At 42.7% G+C, this 15,601-nt stretch overlaps 1 long non-coding RNA gene across 1 annotated transcript in view; it reads right to left on the reverse strand.

Annotated features, from left to right (window-relative positions):
- LOC109275457 (uncharacterized) overlaps positions 1-4,479 on the reverse strand; it is a 285,664-nt gene extending 281,185 nt beyond the window's left edge. Inside the window, exon 1 of the long non-coding RNA XR_002084151.2 lies at positions 4,399-4,479. This is a non-coding gene — a long non-coding RNA (uncharacterized LOC109275457). The remainder of the gene's footprint in view (positions 1-4,398) is intronic.
- Positions 4,480-15,601: the final 11,122 nt, after the last annotated feature.

Raw genomic sequence — 15,601 nt, forward strand, 5'->3', positions numbered from 1 at the left:
TGGGATATATGGTGCTGCATTATTACTGATTACCCACCTCAACCACTACTGCAGCCACCCGCAGTCACTCTTTACTGAGGCCTCCTGCTGAACCTCTGCTACACTCAACTGTCTATAGAGGCACTTGCTACAGTTGTGAGAACAAACTGTCCAGTTGCCTTTACCAAGTGCCATTAACCTTGCCAGTCACTGCCATAACCTCTACCAGGTGCTGCCTGTGATGCATGGAAGCCTCCAGGGGCCAAAGCAGGTCGGTGTTCTCCAGATTTCTCAATGTGTAGAAGCTGTATTATAGTGGGGCAGAGGAGAGGAGAATGTCACTCTCCCAACAGGTGATTACAGTGTGCTACACGGGTACTATGGCAGACTGAAAAACTGGTCTCACTTCTGCCCTCCCCCATGATAGTTGCATATACCCCACATCCTTACCATAACCTCATGAAGGGCAGAGTGTACTTCCCTGCCCTTTGGCTTTTGCCATGACCACATAACTTGCTTCAGCCAATGGAGAGGCCAGTAGGTAAGACATAAATAGATGATTTGGGTATGCTTGTACCTTTGGTCTGGTTCTTGTGCTTCTGTCATCACTACGAAAACCTACTCTGGGTAGCCTGGTCCCTAACATGAAACAAAAGGAGAAGAGCCACCTCAGATGACCATTGGACCCACAGCCCACAGCCTGTAGCTGTAGCCTGTAGCTGCCACCCACCAACCTGCAGAACCACAAGCATGAGAGTTAACTATCGTTGAATTAGGCACCAAGTTTCAGGGTGGCTGGCAGCATTATGACAGCCATAAAGAACTTGTACAGGAATTAAAGGAATGCTGTTTATAAAATAGTATTGTCATAAAACCTTTGGTTTTCAAATGATTGTTATTTTTGTCTTTGCCTTTTGCCACTTCCATAAAACTCAGATAAAAGTAAATGGAAGACTGGGCAGTTAACAAAGGGCATGTCAAATATGATGCTAGAGTTCCCTTTCTGCTCTGATGACTGAGGGTTTCTAACTGAGTGGAGCTTCTTGACAACGGATTCCAAGCTGAGTTCCTCAGAACTCTAGAGACTCTACTAAGGAACCAGAAAGACATTCACAAGCAATCCTTACTCCTATGTGCTAGAAATTCACAGCCATGTATGTGATACCTTCCCTATTCTCCCAATATTTCCAGACAAACCACAGTGGCCTGGACATAGTCCACGTTTCTTCATTTCACACAGAATGGCTGACCTCACTTCCACATCCAAGATGAAATACCTTATAACCCTCCCCAGTCCTTTCAGACCCTTCTTCATTCAACAAATATTTGAGCACCTACTACATGCCAAGCCATAAGCTGAGCACTGGCAATACAGGAGTGGTCAAAACCCAATAGTCCCTGAACTCCCAGATTCCATCTTAGGGTCATGGCTGCTGCTGCCCCAGACAGGTCTTTCCTTGATGGTGGAGAAGTCTTTTATAATTTCTTTAGCCTAGCGTGTGGGTTCATAATCAACAATAGCATTTTGACACATGGCCTAATTTGCAAGTAAGTCTTCACTCTGTATCCTGATGCCATCCCTTTCATTCTCCTATTTGGACCCCCTCTCTGAACTCCCCAATCTAGATGGCTAGAGAGAGTTTCTAGAGCACTCTTCAGAGTGTTCCTTCCAGTCATACCTATGATACTCACAGTGGTACTCCCAACCATGTGCGGCAAAGTTCTCCACTGAATACCTTTTCTAGGTTGACATGGGGTATAGATAGTCACTGAGTTATGTTCACACACTCGCCTCACCAATAGCTTCCCCAGATTTTTTATTACTTCTTCTGTACTTCCATATTCCAATTTCTTTTACCTTTACCTTTTCATTCAAGAGCATCTCCTAACCTCTCCAAGGCATACTCTAGCTTCTGAATCCCTGGAAATGGTACCTCCTCGGTTTTATTCCACCAAAAAGCGGCCATCTTCAATGACCTTAACAAAATTATTTCTGATTTCCAGTGTCAGGGCTCTGTTTTAGAAGCTTTCCTTTCTTAATGTCCTCTGACTTGCAGGTGAAGGTCACTGTCTGAATGCTGTTTTGAAGAGATGGATCCCTAACTCCACTCACTGTTACAGCCCTATGTATGTGTCCAAATCTAGCCCCCTGTAAACTTGGTTTCCTCAGCACCAGAAAGTAATTTCCTTGCCAAACACAGATGACCTACTCTTCTGCCCCATGTTCCCTGCACTGGGATCACAGACGTGAAAACCACAAGGACTCCAGACCTCTTCCCCACGACCTCTCTGAGTTTGGTACTCCCAAGCACCCTTTCCAGAAATGTGATGACAATGGCATATCACACTGCCACACGTTTGATGCCATCCACATAGACTCAAGCTCCTAGGTCAAGGATAGCGTCAAGAAACCATCTCAGCATCCCATTTATTCACAGTGGTAATTTGCACTGTCTTGAAATTTTATCTGCGGCCACATCCTCTGTCAGCAGGAAAGAAATCCGCAACCAATGAGTTATGTTTGCTGTAGAGCCAAGATTAGTAGTGGTGCTATCCTGATGTTGAACGTCAAGTGTAAATGATTGGGCTAGAACTGCAGTTGCTATTTCTTTCAGTGCTACAGCTTTCCTACATAAGCCTGTGATTTTATTTAAAGTGAAATTTCAAAGGATACTAACATCTCTCATAAATTTACTATACATGTATTTCTGGCAGGCCCACTCCACAGTCAGTCAAAGATATGGGGATATGTCTAAATCCTGGCAGTGTATTTTCCTGGGGGAAACACCCCACCAATACATTAAGAATCTCCAGAGGAGTCAGTGCCAGGATCCGTACTCTTTTAATGCAGGGGAAAGGGAAGTAGCTCTAGCAAACCATGATGAGTGGTGAGTTAGATTATTATCCAGCAAATAACACCTCCGTCCCCCACTTCCGTGGGCAGTTATTCCCCAGCTCCACCGATGTTAAGTTTTGTCTGAGACTTACTCCAGATGCCAGAGTATGGATGGAAGTGAAGGTGTGGCAGGTGTGACCCCAGGCCTCGGGGGCCATCATGTGTTTCCATAATTCCTTCCGGCTGCTACCCCTTCAGCCTGAGCTCCAGAAGGAACACATGGAGCAGAGCCACCCCAGCCACCCCTCAGTGAATGTGAAAACGCATGCTGATGGTTGCATGGCGGGGGGTGGTTCAGGAAATAGTGCAAGTTAGCTGATTGGCTAGGTCACAAGCCAAACAAAGGTGGGTTCAACCTGGTGAGCAGGTACCCAGAGGGTGGGTTGGTCCCATCAGAGGTGGGCTCTCTCTAGAGAGAGATTCACTGACAGTACGGTGGGGCTGGGCTTGGTCTAAAGGCCAAGAAGAATCCTGCTAGGAAGTCAAGGAGAGAACGGTAGGCCGATCAGTGTCCACAGACCCCTCCTGCTCTGCAAGAGCATGATGTTCTTTCTCCCTTTCTTAGGAGGGGCAGGACCTCTGCCCTCAGCATGACCACTGTATGCCATGTACTGGCAAGATCCTTGGACGGTCAGTGATCTGGCAGAATGCTGCTGAAGACCTCATCAATGTGAAGCTCATTCTTTTTCCTCCCCTGCCCTTCATCCCCCCACCTGGGGGGAGGGGTCCCGTACCCACTACAGCAATGAGAACCAGCAGCCGTGCCACATGGATCTCACAACTGGAAATGGGATTGCACATTCCCAACCAAGGGAGGAACACAAAGATGCTTTCTTCTATCCTACTGGAAAAGGTGAAGAATCTGGCAACATGGACTTTCAGAGGTCTGCAGCTCAGCCATAGGCACACATTCCGTTCAGCAGGATATGGCTAAATAATCCCGGTGGCCCAATCTGTCACCACCAATTCTGAATGTCTTCACTTCAGAGGAGGACCAATCCTGCCCCTACCCTAGCAAGCCAGCCAAAGCCATGCCATATCCAAATGGTCACTACGGACCCAGTCTCAACAATAGACCAGGGCTAGTACTTAAAGAGTAGAATCAGTGTTTAAAAAAAAAAAAAAAGATGAGAATATGAAAATGGGGTCCTGCTCAGTTTAGCAATGACTGCTGAGATCCACTGGCCTCCAGGGAAGGAGAGAACATGGCCCCTCTATGTATATGTGACTCCCAGCCAGGTTATGGTGCTCTAGAAGGCCACAGCCAGTTTGGTTTCATTTGCTAGGTTGGGGCTGGCAGTATGCAGAAGGGTTCAGGGGCGAGGGTGGGAGAAAGTATAATTTGGGTCACCTTAGAAACAAACTAAAGCGTACCCAATATAGAGAATAATTTTCATTGGAAAACAAACTTGTTAAGGACTTTACACTCAAAGGAAGAAAGGAGAGAATTCAACCCTGGGGTTGCTATATATCAACATTTACATCAGCCACTCCAGAATCATAACAGTAGGACATTTTCATACCAAAATATGAAGAGCTGGCAAGACATCCTCATTTGGGGTCTCCTAGTCGCAGCTTTCTCAAAGCCAAAGCCAATCATATGATATGAAAGAGGAGGTTTCTGAAAGAGACAGAGTGAAAGGAGAAAATGAGGAAAGTCCCGTAAGCATCTCCATGTGGGTTTGTGCCCTTGAAGTCCTCACAGGACCCACTGCAGCCTACAGGAGAAGGATGGACGCCCCCAGGTCAGAAGGGCACAGTTTCTCAAGGGCACAGGGTCTCAGGAAGACTCATCTGTCTCTGTCCAATGAAAAGATTATTTTCCACACAGTGACAGGGGAAACTCTTTATGATTTAATAGAGTGAATCCCACAGCCAGCCCAGGCCGGCGTGGGTGAGAAACTTCTCTCAGCTGACAGATGAGGGCTTGGCAGGGGAGCATCCAGCTTCAGTCTGGCTGTGGCAGATAGAGGTGTAGGCAGACAGAGCTGAAGTTTATGTGGCCTACCTATTCCCCCAAGATCCAGAGGTCCTTCTCATTATCCTGTTCAATACCTGGTAGTAAGCTCAAGTACCCAATTACAAATGATACAATGGAAAGATTACAGGACCAAGTATCTTCAGCACTTCTGAGTAAGGAATCCTGAAGGAAGGGGTAGGGGTGGAGGATATAAGAGCCACATGTTCCTAAGGATTACCTGGGAACTTGTTGTAGGGAACATTCCCAGACCCTCTTCAATACATTCTAACCTGAGAAGTCTGGGTAGGGTCTCCTGGTAGGTATTTTTAAGAAACATCCACAGTGATTCTGATTCAAGAGTACACTGCTCACACTTTGAGGGATAATGGTAATGGGCTGAAATCAACTCAAAACTCTAAAACCTGGAGATGCGGTCCCAGGCCTGTCATAAACTAGGTGTGGTGCCCAAGTCTCTGATGTCTCCTGGCCTCAGCTTCTCTCCATGAAACGGGGTGGTGGCTAGGCTAACTCGAGACTTTCTGGAACATCCACATGCCCACTCTGCTTTGAAAAGGGCATCTCTGCTTCATCAGCCTGTTTCTAAAATGATGCCTAAGATTATGCATCCAAAAGAAGGGAGGCTGGTCTTCTGTGAAACCAATTTTAAGAGCACTACATTAGCTACATTAGATGATCCCTTACTTCGCAAACAATCTAGAGCCTTGAGGGATCTCCTAAATCTGTTTCATTATCCCAAGTCCCTGATTTACCCAGGACTGTCCCGGTTTTAGCACTGAGAGTCCCAGGCCCATGGAAAACCCTCCTCCTGGGCCTAACAAGGCAGATTAATGTCATGCAATCCAACCACATCCGTTTTGCTAAGGAAAAAGTCTCCAGATTATCTGGCACTCTGTGCCTTCCTTTCCTGTCTCTGGCCACTGTCAAGTGGTACAAAGTTTCATGAAGCTGTTTCTCCATTCCTGCACATCCCAAAGGGGAACGTGGGGCTGCAAGTTTCCACCCTTTAGTCTCCCCAGCTCTTTCATTTATTTCCAACTGCATTACCCAACCCCACCCCCACCCCTGATATCTCTAGAAGGGACTGTGATGAGGAGTGCAGGACAGGCTCAAGCTGTCTCAGAGTAAAGCATGCTTTCTCTCCTATACTTCTGGGGTAACATGCCTCTTAACTTCTGCCCAGTGTTATACGAGCAAGACATGGAATCTTGGGACACCTGCATAAAGCAAATGAGCTGACTTCAAAGTATCCCACACTCACTTCCTCAAAATGCATATGAATGTAGAAGCCTTCACTAGAACATCCTTTACTGTCCTCTATACACACTAGTCTAGAAACATGAATCTTTCACTGGGTATTTTTCATCTTTCTTTGGAGCAAGACCAAATGAGTCACAGAATCACTCTGTGGTTTTGCAAACACGATGAATCTCCCTGACCATCATTTGTCCCTGTTCAGCTAGCTATCTTATTAATGGAGGTGGTGGGCATGGACCCAAGTAATGATCATTAAACCCTTCTTTGGAAGACATTATGATTTAGATAGTCGGGGGCAAGAAAGTAAGAAAGAAAGTACATCCCTACAAAATTATATTGTTGATAAAGGATACTGTTAAAATGTCTTTTTAAAAGTAATGTTCAACAACTTATGGCAAGAGAATGGGCAAATTGTGACATTCATACAATGAAATAAAACACAGGGAAAAAGAAGGAGCAACTGATACATGCAAAAACATGCACAAATCTGAAATTTGTTACGAATGAAATGCCAGAGAAGAATCTGAGCTCGTTTATATGAAGCTTAAAAGGCAAAGCAAATCTTGGTGATACAGCCAAAAGCACCCTTTCTGTATTCTCATGGATGGCGAGGTTTGAGGAAGAAGGTAGCCCTCTCTCCTGCAAGAGGGAAGGTAGGGATGACCCTGGAGAGCCAGAATGATTCCATGACCTTAGAACATTCACTGTGCCTCTTCCTGAATTTCTTCCTCTGGTAATGGTGCTCTTGAATGTAAATTCAGCTGGACTCTTTTCTCTTTCCCGATAAAGGGTGGCTGTTTACCTACTTTGTAGGAACCCAGCCTTGTATGTGCCAGCCTAGAAAGTTCAGTGTTGTCAAACTATTTAATAGAAGAAAGGATAAGAAAATAATTTGTGTTGCAAATCACAGGTATTACAGCCAAAGGGCTTGGGTAGGGTATTAGCAAATACACCACACTGAGGGTAAACACACCCTATTCTACGTGCTCATTTAATCTTCCCAATTAGATGGGAGGTAGATAGTATTATTAATTCCACTTTCCAGGTGGGGAACCTGACACTTTTAAGCAACATAAATGGGATTTAGAACAGGCAGTCTGACGCCAGGGTCTATATCCTTAAGGAGTACGTATATCACGTTGCCTTTAACCAGCTTGTTATTTCTTAACATTTTTCTCCAACGTAATACTCTATTTCCTGAAATATAACAAATCAGATGGCTTCATTATACTTTATTAGACAAATTTTATCATTTTGTTCTTAATGCTAGTAGGGTCATGACAGACTTGGATTTCTGAAGGTCTGTGTCTCTTTTCATCCCTCCCACTTCTTTGTCCTTTTTGCTCTTAGTGGGAGAAATGGAAAATCACGGTTTACTTTCCATCTTCCCAGACCACTTTGATGAAGGCCAAGCTTCCCCCAGTCAGCCAAGCCCAGCACTTCCAGCAGTAATCTAACGTGCCATAAAATGTTTCAGAAAGATATTCTTTTACTCCTCGGAGTACTGATCAAATTCTCCTAAACAGAATCAGAGTGCATTTCATACCAAACTGAGACCAAACAAGAAAAGAAGTGCAGGGTCTCTGGTTCAAGGTAGAGTTATCTGAACCCTTTTTGTTTCCCCCTCTGCAGTAAGAAAAAAAGCGCTTTAAATCACAAACATCATTGTCAATGAGTACTAGAAAACTTAATGCACCAGAGGGCAGGAAGATCAAAGCTTAGCACCTGGAGAGTTCCACATGGTGTAGATTAATAAAACAATGCCCTCCATTACATAAATCTTGAGCAAGGTTGCTCACAGACACACACCCCCCCAAAAAAAAAATTACTGTAGGGGTCAGATAACTGATATACAATACATGTAGTCTCCCAATCAGGAAGCGTTCCGTCGCTCTAGCTCAGTTGTTGACACAAAGCAGGGAGACTCTATTTTGTTTTAAGCTTCTTTTGTCTAAAACTGACATTACGGATTTTGGACCTGGACACACCACATGTGCAAGCCAGCGGAAATACCAAGATCCTGCGCAGTCCTTTGATTGTTACATTTAAGATATCATGTGTGCTACCAGGTCAGCTGCTGCAAAGCATTAGAAGCCATTACTCTGGGCTTGTAAAGTACTTTAGAAATACTATAGACCAGGATTAGAGAAGATGAGTATTCCACATGGTGTCAGGGGGGATGGGAACCAAGGGCAATACTGTATGGTTAAACCGATGCATGATCAACGTGTGGGAAGCACTATGTCACGACTCCTGCTGAAGGTGTGTATGTGAATGTGTGTATTAGTGGCTTTGAAATAAACATGTGAGTCAAGCTCTAACTAAAGAAAGGGAAACAAAAAGTGGGGAAGTGGAGGGGGGGGATACACATGTCCCGGCTTTTTGTAGCTTGGTCGTGTGTGTGTGTATGTGTGTGTGTGTGTGTGTGTGTGTGTGTGTGTGTGTGTGTGTGACAGTCTGAAAGCAAAACCAAAATTGAATCCAAGTATCCACTGCTGAATGTCACTTTGGAATTTGGCTGACAAGGCCTGTGGCTTTTTTATAAGTGAAAGGCAAATCATATGGAAGTCGTGAGTCCAAGTGTAAGGTAGCAGAGGTTTTCAGTATTACATTCTACGTAGGAAACTTTAGCATGTGTTGATAATGTCCTGGAAACTTTCCCAGTGATAAAAATAAGATAACTTTCATTTGCGTAGGCCATTTAATGCTGCTAGATCCCAAACAGTACATAAAAGTCTATGCAGGTATATTTAAGAATTACAAATCCTTGATTCATTATGCTCAGATGCTTTGAGCACACAGGAGTTATTTATACACGATCGTCTCATGATAAAGAGGCACCAGCACCAACTGCACATAACTAGCGATGTCTCACGACAGTGGAGCACGACCCCCAAATGCTTTTCCCATTTGAATCTCACAACCACACGGTATGTTGGGAAAGAGAGAGATGAATTATCATACGCAGCTGACAGGTAAGAAAGCTGCATCCCAAAGAAATTCAGCCATTTGTGTAGGCTTCCGTGATTATGCAGTAACAAGTTAACAGAACCCGAGATGTCCTACAAGTTCAGAGTCAATTCCACCCTACCACATTAAGGGGACAGAAGTGAGCTGTATCTGCTCTGCCCCGAGCCATTCTCATGGAACTCTGGGACTTATTGATAGTACGAGAAATGGAAATTGAGAGACTCTCCCAGAGTCATTCTGCCGTCCCTACATCTCTCGGAAAAATACGTTTACACCACCGTTTCCCAAAAGGAGTTAAGCCAGACCTGGAAGGAGTTAAGCCAGACCTGTTGTCTTCCTATCCACCCTCATGTTGTGCAGAGAACCTGCACGCTTACTGTTTCTGTGTAGTCACACAACAAATCCTTCCCATCATATAACGCATTAATTTTTAGGTGTTTGGTGGGCAGGAAGCAGAGAATAGAGAAAGGCCTATTCTGAATTTATATGCTTTATATTTACATTTTTTTTTTTTGCCCATTTGCATTGTCCCTTATGAGTAAATAAGCAATACGTGGTCCCTCGGCAACATGGGGAACACGCAGAACACAAATGTTCTCTATGTGATTTTATATAGAAGCACATCAAAATTATAAACTATTATCCAGCCAATTTATTTTCAAAACCATCATCTCTATTATCCCACAAGAAACAAACCCAAAATGGCCCGGTGGGACAGGGCTGGCTGTCAGGGCGAGGAGCACTGTGAGGTTGCACCCAATTTCACAGGGGCCGCCGCAGGTGGGCCAAGAGACTGCTCTACAAGGCACATCCCACAGCCTCTCTGTCAGGCCTGGAGGAGGGGACTCAATGAAAAAGAAAGACGATTTGGGTTCTAGAGGAGAGTTTGGAAACTGGCTTGGAAAATAGCCAAACAGAGTAACAGGGAACTGAGATACAAAAGTACAATTTTTTTGAGACCTTCGATGTTCCAAGTTCTGTATTAAAACCCTTTGTTCTATTGTTTTTTAACCACCTCTGAGGTGTGACCTCTTAGCATCTGCATTTTACTGATGAGCTAAATGAGGCTGAGAGAGACCAAAGAGCCTCACCAAACACCATATAGCTGAACAAAGTTACAGCAGAACATGAAGCTAATTCTGAAGCCACAGAAACTGAACTCTGAAGAAAAACTGATGTGTATTTAACCCAATGATCAAGAAGGCACACTCATTTGGTTCTCCCTCCTAAGTCCTTTCTATCACTTGATCCTTACCTGACTCCCTGAGGTAGTAGGTATTATTGGCCCCACTTTCATGGGAAAATTGAGCCCCCAAGAGAGTAGGTGGCTTGTCCGAGATCACCTTGCTGTGAATGGGCACAGCTGGATTGGAACCCAGACTTGATGGGCCCCAAAGCTCTTATTCTTATCACACCTATTCTCTGGCTCACTTTGTGAGCATACAGAGGCCAAGACAAGCACCTTCTTTACAGTATTTAGCCAAGAAATAGTCATTTTTTATGTTCCTTCCCACTTTTCCATCAGTCAAAAGTCCACAATCACCACTCAACCCACTCAGACCCCACTGAACTGGGGAGTAAACACAGAAGAAACCTAACAAAGTATTTTAAACCGAACCCCATCACTCAGGCTGGGACTGGAACTGTCCTGCAAATGCCATTTCACAAAGGGTGAGGCCTAACTGCAGAAGGCTGTAGAACTTTCTGAACAGCTGGCCTATCGAAGGCAGACTGAGATGCTTTAAGCTGATGGCTTTGATCACCATTTCTTCAGCGCCAGGCCTCCCTCCTGTGAGTAACCCTCCCACTGAAGTCTCGGGAGTTTGGAACCCCTGGGAAAATAGGTAACACAGAATACGGCCCTTTGTTCTTTGGCTGGCCTGTCAAAATTCTTTAATTTAAAATAAATGCCTTTTCTCGCTTGCATTCAATTATTCCTTTTCGGCTAAAATGTCTCCATGAGTGTGTGTGATTTCCTGCTTAGTCTTTTAAGGTTTTTGTTTAAAAAAAACAAGTCGGGGGGTCCTTCCATCCTGGAGAATAAGTCTGTCTTGGTCCGTTTGAAGCAGAAACCAGACTGACAGAAAGCTTTTTACTTTTTCAAGTACATTAGCTGCGGTTATAACTTCAAACCCTGGTAGGGTTTCAATCACATTGGGATACATGCAATTTATGGCAAAAATAAAATAATACCAGATCATTTGGAATATAAGAATATTCCTAATTTACCTTTTTTGCAATACTGTAAAAATATACCTTTGTGCGTAAGTGAACATATCAAGTTTTAAAAGTTCTTTTCTCCACAACCATAATAAGGGTCCGGGAGTTTGGGCTCAGGATGGCTTTTCCATGAGTTTTCAGGAAACGTGGGTTTCTGTCCAACAGTCGGCTGTAGAAAGGTTTTGCTGAACGTGCTATATTTTCATCTGCCTCCTGCCTCTAAATTCTGAAGGTCACAAATTACTAACCATAAATCTGCCTTCTCTACTAAGACCAAATCAATCAAGTGAGGTCGTATCATTTTGGTGATTTTTTTTTTTTTTTTTTTGTCATCACCGGGTATATGCTATAGGCATTCCTTTTACTCACCTTTTTGAAAAATATTTCCTATTCCTCTGATGATTCCAATTACATATGCATTGTTTTATAATGTCCTCTAGCCTTTCATCCTGCCTTGACCTCAGTCCTTTGTAAAGAACGCTGAAAAAAGACCAGATCAGGGTTTATCGCAGAGTCAACGTTCAACATTAAGCTTTTTCAGGCTGGCGATGTGAATTCATCAGGTTTATAATCTTACTTGATATCCACATACAGAGTGAGAGTTCAGTATTTGGCAACAAATGCAACCAAATATTTTTTTTAATCTAAACTCAGTCTTTACAAAAAATAAAAATAAAATTAAAAAAAAACTCAGTCTTTTCCTTTTTTAATATAGCCAAAAACACAGAGAAAAAAATGTACTCAAGTAATGTGTGTGTCTAGATTTGTGTGTATGTGAGTGTATGCAGAGAATCCATATACACACACAGAAATTATATAATTAAATATATAATTATATAATTATATACAGTACATTATAATCACTAATATATATATATACACATATAAAAGTTTATTTCAAATCCTCAGCCAAAACTGACCATATTTCTTTACCCTTTTTAGAGCATGGACAAAGACCTTTTTCCTGTCCCCATTAGGAAAATCAAAGTCATTTCCCAGCGTCCCACCACAGGGCTGTGTCTCCCTTTCCTTTGTCAGCTAATCTCAGCCTCAGTTGAATCTGTGGACCCACCAAGTTGTCAAAATCCACTCTCTTCTGCAGCTTATTAGGCAGGCACATCAAGACATGAGCTTCAGTGATGCAGTGAAAACAGAGATGTAGTGAAAAAGGCAAATGTCTTGGCAACCATTTAAAATGTGTGTAAAAAGCCCCTAATAGAACCTCATCGAATATCAACTCTGGCATTTGGGGGGGGCTTGAAACCTACCCAACATCATAATTTATTTTGCCAGGAGGTAAGAAATTGACCAGGGTTCAGAATGTAATCCTTCTTCAAATATTATTTCTGGGAACACTTTTCTCACCAAGCATGACCCCGCAAATTGAATCTTGCCTTCCCATCCCAGATCTACATTCCGAAAGTTCTGCTCTAAAAGTAAATTGTTTATACAGGCAAGAAGAAAGTTGGGTCTTATTATGCAGCAAAGAAAGATTTAGGATTTTTCTATCTGATAGTTTTTCACTCGTTTCCTCTTACCCCTCCTCCTCTCCCCCCCAGATTACCAAAACAATTTTTATAGCTCATGTTTTAAGTAGACTTGTGAAAAGTTGCCACCACACCAAATTCAGCACTCTTTTAATTAATCATGAGTAGCAAGAGTCAGGAAAGCATGCAAAATTGCAAACTTTCAATGAAACAAAGGCCTCATTTAAGTGAATAATTTCATTTCCTTTTCTTTTTCCAACTTCCTATCTTTTTGGCCAGCAGGGCATCTGTTCAAAAATTAATGTTAGCACACGTATTTTGATCAAAAACAACAGTTAGCATCAACACTTACTGATTCCTTTTTTGCCAAAGACCATGTGTTTTATCCATTAACGGTCAGAGCCACATTATGAGAGAAGTGATTATCCTCATTTTACATGTGAGCAAACTGAGGCACAGGGATGTAGCTAACTTCTAAGTCACACAGCTAGACGCAGTACCCTCTGACTCAGTAATCGTATTGCTGGGAAAAGAATAACTCAAAAGGAAGAAAATAACTATATATACAAACAGATTAATGGCTTTAAGATATTAAATAACGTGCCCCAGATCATACAACTAAGTAGTGGAAGAAGTGAGATTAGAATCCAAGCAGGCTCCGCCAGAACCATATGCCAAATTGCATTGCTACACTACCTGCTCCAAGCTCCGGTTTATAAAACCTGGCATTGTACGTTTAAGTACTTGTAGTACAGCACAAGGGATAATGTCAACAGGAAACAATTAGAAGACAAGTAAAGGATGAAATGCATGGCAGATACCATAGTGTGATTGGGGTGGACTATCCAGAGAAGTGAGAGAGCTGTGGGAGACAGGAAGGCACGGCAGTGATGAATAACAGCTAGGTAGTATTCCCTTTTATCGGGCAGTTACTGTGCGCCAGGCCCATTTCTAATTGCTTCCCATTTGCCAACTAATGTAACCTAACAAGATATAATCCTTCTGTTCACCGATGTTCCACATCTGGGGGTTAATGTTACCAACTCAAAGAACCAGCATTCGACTTGAAGATTAAACCATAGAAAAAGACCATAACTAGAACTATACTGTATGTTTCTAGCAATGTATATATATATAGTCTTAGTATATATTGTCTTAGTAACCCCCCCCCCCACTCATCAGTTAGCATTTGGAGATGGCACAGGAGGGCTGAGGAGAAAAAACAAAAGATGATCCCATTTTCCAGACTCAACCCAATCAGCCTTCCAAAAAAAGCCATCCATGATTTTCCTTGCCCATGGGGCATCTATCCTCCTGGCTTCATCATTTTACAACCAAATCCACCCATACATTTGAACTCATAGTAGATTGTTGGTATTATGAATGGTTTCACAGTCAAGGGATATATATAAATATTTTTGACTTTAAGAAAGGTCCTCACTAGACTAATACACTTAATAGATGCTTAAAAATGAATGCATATTATCTTTGTAGAGCTGAATGTTCAATACGATTCTATTAATTATTTCATTTTATTAAAAGATTCTCTAAACATATGTGTTGCCATTGGGTCTGTCAGATAAAGATGCGTTAAAGAATCAACCGTGATACTACCAGTTTCTCCCCATGGCTCCAGTTTGTTTCTTCAACTAATTTTAGCCTACATTATTCCATGTAAAGATTCACAGTTGCTATACTTGCATTGTGAATTATACACTTATAAGTATAAAACAACCCTCCATGTCAAGCTTGAATATAACTCTGACTTTCAAAATTTGCATTTGACAGCAAACCCAAATAAGAGTGACTGGAACAATGAAGGCTTATTGAGATAGGTTGCTGACTATAGTTCTACGGAGGACTGACATCAGCCATCACAATGGAAAATAAAAGTCCCTCACCCAGATCTAATCCAGTCTACCGATCTAGAGCCCATTGATTGGAAGGTGCTCTTAAGGAAGGATCTTGCAGGGCAACCACAAGTATAATGGTCCATATTCCTCTGATATTTCTCCAAGGAGTTTGCAATTATTTCCCATGATAACTGTGTACTGGGGAAAGGGATAACTCGGACTTTTTGAACACCAATAGACACAGAGGCTGAGCTAACACTAAAGCAGAAGACTCAAATGCCAATGTGGTGCTCTAGTTAGAGTAGGGTCTTTGGAGGTCAGGTGTTAAATGCCTATACATTTTAATTTTATCTCATAGTTAGTAGTATGGTTTTTTCCCCCCAAGCCATTAGTGTATAGTTGGAGTATAAATAATTAGTGGCTTTCATAATATTCACATTTGTTTCCTTACATGTTGAGTAACAGCCATCATGACAGGCAAGGTCAAGGGGAAGCACATGAAGCTACTACCCTCCCCCAACCTGCCCAACCAAGACAATGAGAAGAAATACCTCAGTACCATAAAAACATAAAGGATACAGTATGGCAATCTCCATCATACCCCTGTTCAACTCAACTGACTCCTGAACAAACTAGATTAACTGTGGCAGATGATGGTGAATCACCAAGAACTTAAGGAAGCTGTCCCAATCGTAGCCACTCTGGTAAATGTGCTATTTTCACTAGCGAGGTCAGCATAGCTTCTGCCACTTGCTGTACAGCTATCAATGTGGCAGATGTAGTCTACTCCGTTCACAACAGGAGGGAGAATCGAGACGGCTTGACTTCACAGGACAAGGAAAGCAATACACATTCACGGTCTTGCCCCAGAAGCTGTTCACTCTCCTGTTCTCCATCATATAGTCTGTAGGGGCCTTAATCTTCTTGACACTCCACCAAATTTTATGTGAGTCCACCCTAT

The sequence above is a fragment of the Panthera pardus genome, unplaced genomic scaffold (assembly GCF_024362965.1).
Source record: "Panthera pardus isolate Hobbes unplaced genomic scaffold, ASM2436296v1 HiC_scaffold_20, whole genome shotgun sequence".
Taxonomy (NCBI): Eukaryota; Metazoa; Chordata; class Mammalia; order Carnivora; family Felidae; genus Panthera; species Panthera pardus.